Raw genomic sequence first — 6000 nt, 5'->3', positions numbered from 1 at the left:
CACATAGTTAATAGCATATGATAAGTGTCTGAGACCAGATTTGAACTCATTGGAGAGCAATTAACTGCACCATCTAAGTATTCTTCTCCTCTTCCTCCTCCTTCTCCTCCTCTTCCTCCTCTTCCTCTTCTTCCTCTTCCTCCTCCTCCTCCTCCTCCTCCTCCTCCTCCTCCTCCTCCTCCTCCTTTTCCTCCTCCTCTCCTCCTCCTCCTCCTCCTCTCCTCCTCCTCCTCCTCCTCCTCCTCCTCCTCCTCCTCCTCCTCCTCCTCCTCCTTCTCCTCCTCCTCCTCCTCCTCCTTCTCCTCCTCCTCTCCTTCTCCTTTCCTCCTCCTCCTCCTCCTCTTCCTCCTCTTTCTCCTCCTCCTCTTCCTCCTCCTTTTTCTTCTTCTTCCTCCTCCTCTTCCTTCTTTCTTCTTCATAGTGCATAGAGTTATGGAAAATGAATTCAGATTTGGCCTTAGACACTTCCTAACTGTGTGACTCTGGCTAAGTCCTTTAACCCTGTTTCCCTCAGTTTTCTCATTTATAAAATGAGCTGGAGAAGGAAATGCTGAACCATTTCACTATCTTTGCTAAGGAAGCCCCAAATGGGAAAGAGTTTCATATAATTGAAGCAACTGAACAGTGACAAATGTGTTAGCCACTGGAGATACTATCAAAACAATTCCCTGTCTTTAAAAGTTTATATTTTAGTAGTGGGAAAGTATGCGAGCCTGCACATGCACACACACACACACACACACACACACACACACACACAGAGATACTGTTTATAGATAAATACAGATTATATGCAAAATAAATACACAGTGGATTGCAATAGGGTTAACATCCAGAGCCTTTAGGAAAGGCTTCTTGAAAGAAGTGGCCCTTGAGCTGAGTTTCAAAGAATATTAATGGTTTAAGAGGTGGCAATAAGGAGATTCCAGGCACGAGGGACAGAAAGCCTGAGCAAAGATACTGAGCAAGGAGGTAGGATGTCATATGTAATATTGAAGCTTGAGAATACTAATCTTTAAATATTGATATTGTACTCTCTATGTTCACTGCTTTTGATGTCTTGTATTTGCTTCTTAGAATTTAAAATATACTCTTGCATAGACTGATTAAAAATTCTAAATGTTTTATTTAAATTCTTGGTCATTTACAAAATGCTTTTTAAAATTTCTTTTAAAATATATCAGAATCATTAATATATGGCTCTAATTGTAATAAACAAATTAAAAAGGGGCAGATTGATGATTGTCATCAAAGCACATATGTTAGCTCATTAGATTGTGTGGGATGATATCTTCTGTTATATAAGATTACCTTAGAGACTGGAGAGTTTGTATGTAGATTGTGTATAGAAAGAATATTTTAACTTTGTACATTTTGCATTGATTTAAAACAGTGTGAAAATACTATTAGAAGTTTGTATCAACAATTGAAGCATTAAGTTCCACTTGGTTTCATTTTCTTAAATGATAATTTTGACATAGTTTGTGTATTTAACAGAAAGTGTTTATTATTTTAATTTTGAGAATTGTTCTATTTGAAGTTTCAAAAAAAATTAGAGTACTATGTAATATAAAAGCAATATTCTATCTTCTAGTTTATTTGTGTCACCAAATGTAACAAATAATATTTTTCAGGATTTTCAATAATATTTTATTTTTTCAAATACATGTAAAAGATAGTTTTCAACATTCATTGTTGTAAGATCTTGTATTCCAAATTTTTTCCTCCATCCCTTACTTCCTCCCTCCCCAAGACATCAAGCAATCTGATATAAGTTAAATATGAGCAATTTTAAAAACATAATTCTGTATTTGTCATGTGCACCAAATAATATTAAAAATAATCTAAACTTTAGTGTAAGATGATAAAAATATCTTTAAAATGATCTATTTCATGAAAACAAATTTCATTATTAAAATCTTTTTTGAAGGACCTTTTTTTACTCAAAATGTACTGAACCAGAGTTCTGATTTATGATCAAGTTTTTACTCATCATGTGTTACTCTTTGATATAGGCTGTTGCGAAAAAGACATTACAGTTTTTCTTGGAATATGTATTATTGAGGAGAGATAGTAAGCTTTGCAATATATTCTAATTTCAAGTTATTCGTAATAGAATCATGTTGAAAATGCTTTTGAAAATGAAGATATACATATTTGTGGTATGTTGAGCAGCAGAGGAATAAGGTAAGCCATTAGGATATAAATAGTTTTTGTGGAATATCTAACGAATGATATTGTGAATATCTGAGATTATAAATTGGATGGGGGGACAGAACTCACTCTCTAATGGTCTGTGGTTGCACATACATCAAGGAATTATAGCTGGAGTAGTTGTAGAATCTACAATAATAGTACTAATTTAGAGCCATTTTGACTCTGTACAGCTTAACGTTTTAAATCACAATACTTGTTAGTATTTGCCTTCTTAGGCAAAAGTGAATAATAACTGATATTTATATGGTGCTTACTATGTGCTAAATACTATGCTAAAGACTTTTCAAATATTATCTTATTTTTTCCTCATAGCTACCCTAATAGGTGGGTGCTATTATTATCCCCATTTACAGATGAGGAAACAGAAGAAGATGGAGGTTAAAGTGACTTGCTCAGGATCACACAGCTAGTGAGTGTCTCAGGCCTAATTTGAAGTCATCTTCCTGTTTCTAGCGCCAGTACTTTATCCACTGTATAGCATAGCTGCCCCAACTATGTAGTCTAATTTTGTTATTCTAAATCCTCATTGATAAATCAATATATCATCCATGGGCTCATGAATTTTGTAATATATTTTTAATCAAATTATTTATATAGATATGTCTCTCTTTTCCTATCCTCCTCTTCTTTCTACACAATAAATATTTGTCCAGAGCCCCACATACTGCAGAGATATCCCTGGTGATAAATTTGGGATTCTTTGGTGAGTTTTAAACAGGAGGTGTTCCTATTTTCTCTGGGGTCTGGGTGGGATCAGAGTTTGAGTAAAGAAACATCATGAGACTGGGTCTGGGCTCTAACTACAAAGCCTATTGGTTCAGCTTCTGCCTAGCATCATTTCACTTGTTCAGTCTTGTCAGTCTCTTTGTGAACTTATTGAGGGTTTTCTTGATAAATACACTGGCCATTTTCTTCTTCAGTTCATTTTACAGATGAGGAGACTGATATAAACAGGGCTCAGTGACTTTCCCAGAGTTATCGAGCTAGTGTCAGAGACTGGATTTGAACTTGGATGAGCCTTCCTGACTCCAAGCCCAAGTCTCTATCTACTGCACCACCCAGGTGCCATCATTACACCCTCCTTGTGCATATTAGGTGCATAAAAGCTAGAAGCAGCTTTGACATCTGAATCCAATACCATATGGTCAGTTTTGTGAAAGGTACATGTAAAGCAACTGATGGATGGCAGTTCTCAGAACCTAGGATCATAAGGTCATAGAGAGAGAGCTAGAAGGGACCTTGGAAACCATGGAATCCAGCCTCTTAATTTTATGGATGAGGAAACTGAGGTACAGAAAGGTCAGATGACTTCCCTACAGACTTATGACTCCTAAATGTCTGAGCTCAGATCAGAACTTAGGTCCTTTGACGCCAAACTAATCCAGTATTCTTTCCATTGCATCTCACCATGCCTCAGGGAGCTGTCCAGCAATGGTTCAGCCTTTGCCATAATTGAAGCCCCTGTGCACAGGTCTACATCATAACTGACTCCCATTTCTGATCTATTTTAAGGGTTACAAAGTCCTTTCATAATAACCCTTGTGGTGAGTCAGACTAATATGGTTATTTCCTATTTTTACAGATGAGAAAATGGGAGCTTGAGAGTAACCATACAGCTACTAAGTGTCTGAGTCCAGGTTCCTGGATCCGCTTTTTTTCTATCTGTAAAAAATTAGTTTTTTTTTTTCTTTTATAGACTCACTGTCTCCAAGTTGGAAGGAATCTCAGACTTAATTTAACTCTGATCTGAGCAAGTATTCCTCCTAAGACAGCCCAATAAGCATCAGACCAGCTTCTGTTTAAAGCTTCTCCAGTCCAGAAGTGGGCATGATGTCACAGTGATAAAGAAGGGAGCTTGGTGGAGTGGAAAAAGTGATGGACCTGAGTCAGAGGTCCTGGCTTGGTTCCAGCACCGAGTTAGTCACTTGACCTGTTTGGGCCTATTTCCTTGAGTGAAAAAGAGAGATGATCATTTCTGCTTGGCTATTCTCAGAGGGTTGCCATGGAATACTGAAGAGAGAATGTAAAATAAATTGCTCAGTAACTTGGAAGATGGCTGAAATTGGTCAGTTTTTACAGTCATTAATGCCAGGAGTTTTGACTTCCAGTTCTAAGTGGAGACTCCCTGAAGGACTGAATGGGATGGTCCTCCAAGGAGTGACTCTATAAAATGAAGGGAAAGTATCTAGGAAGTCCAGAGGTAGCTATAGAGCACTTAACATGACAGGACAGATAGATCTTAGAATGCATTAAGAAGGACTTAGTGTGGTCCTTGAATCTGGAGATCTGAGCTTAAGAGTTTATTCCAGGACCAATATGTTCAGTCTGGGTGGGGGGAGGGCCACCAGACTGTGCAAGGAGGGTTGAATTGGCTCAAGTTGGAAATAGAGCAGGTTAAAGCTTCTGTAACAAATGGTATTGGGATAAAGGCCCTGACAAAAAGCAAAAAGAGGGACACTGTGAGCCAGAACAAGAATTAATAGTCTTGCTGTGAACCCTGGTAAGACCCCATCTAGAGCCCTGTGTTCAATTTTGGGCACCACATTTTAGGAAGGATATTGATAAGCTGGAAAAAGTCCAAAGGGAGACCAATGAAGAGGGCAAAGGGCCTTGCCACTATGCCATATGAGAATTAGTCACAGGAAGGGAAAATGGCAGAAGAGAAGGCTTAGGCAGGATAGGTTTGCTGGGTTTGTGTACTTCAGGGGCTGTTATATGGAAGACAGATTAGACTTGTTTTGCTGGGCTTCAAGGGACAAAACTAGGAGAGGGTAATGGGTTGAAGTAAAAAGAGAGAAATTTAGGTTTAAGGTAAAGAAAAATGCGGTAACAATTTGAGCTATCCCAAAGTGGAATGGGCTCCCCCAGGATTTGGTAGATTCCTTTTTACTTTCCAGCTTCAAATCAAGTCTCTAATGGCCCCTTATAAATCAATCTATCAGTCATTCTTTTATTGTCTATTATATTTAGTCACTGTGCTATTTGTCAATCAATAAATCAACAACTACTAATCTGAAAAACCATATGTCTAGAGGTCATAAAAATAGTCCTACTTTTAAATTTTTAAGATGGAGAAAAGTGAGTCTTAATGGAATTAGATAATGTATTAATCACCTGCTATGTATAAAACATTGTGCAAAAGTTAATCAACTAAAAATATTTAGTAATCACCTACTAAATGCCATGCATGATGCTAGGTGCTGGGAATGAAGAATTAAAAAATCATTAAACTCTCACTTTAAGGTTCTTACATTGTTTCAAGGAGTAAGCATGGACACACACCTATGCATGTATAAAATAAATGTTTATTTTGTGAGGAGGACAGCCAGGTGATACCATAAGGCAGAGAGCACTGGACATGTAGTTGGAAAGACTCATCTTCCTGAGTTCATATCTAGTCTCAGACACTCCCCAGCTGTGTGACCTTGGGCAAGTCAACCCTGTTTGCCTCAGTTTCCTCATATATCAAATGAGCTGGAGAAGTAAATGGCAAACCACTCTAGCATCTCTGCCGAGAAAATGTCAACTGGGTCACAAAGAGGTTAATTGGACAGAAACAACTGAACAACAATTTTGCCAGGGATGGGAGTGGTGGAGAAATATTACTAACTTAGCAAGATTCGGCTAGGTACTGGAATACAAATACAAAAGAAAGGTAGTCCTTGCCCTCAGGGAGCTTCCATTCCATTAGTAAAGTTTGTGCTGGGGAAGGGTGTTTTTCAGTGGTCTCTGAGCCATTTTCAGTACTAAAGTTCTGTGACTTGAGCTACTGGGCTACATTAA

This window comes from Antechinus flavipes, chromosome 3, assembly GCF_016432865.1.
Source record: "Antechinus flavipes isolate AdamAnt ecotype Samford, QLD, Australia chromosome 3, AdamAnt_v2, whole genome shotgun sequence".
In the NCBI taxonomy this organism is placed as follows: Eukaryota; Metazoa; Chordata; class Mammalia; order Dasyuromorphia; family Dasyuridae; genus Antechinus; species Antechinus flavipes.
The sequence above is the reverse complement of the archived record's forward strand: the minus strand, read 5'-3'. Positions refer to the sequence as shown.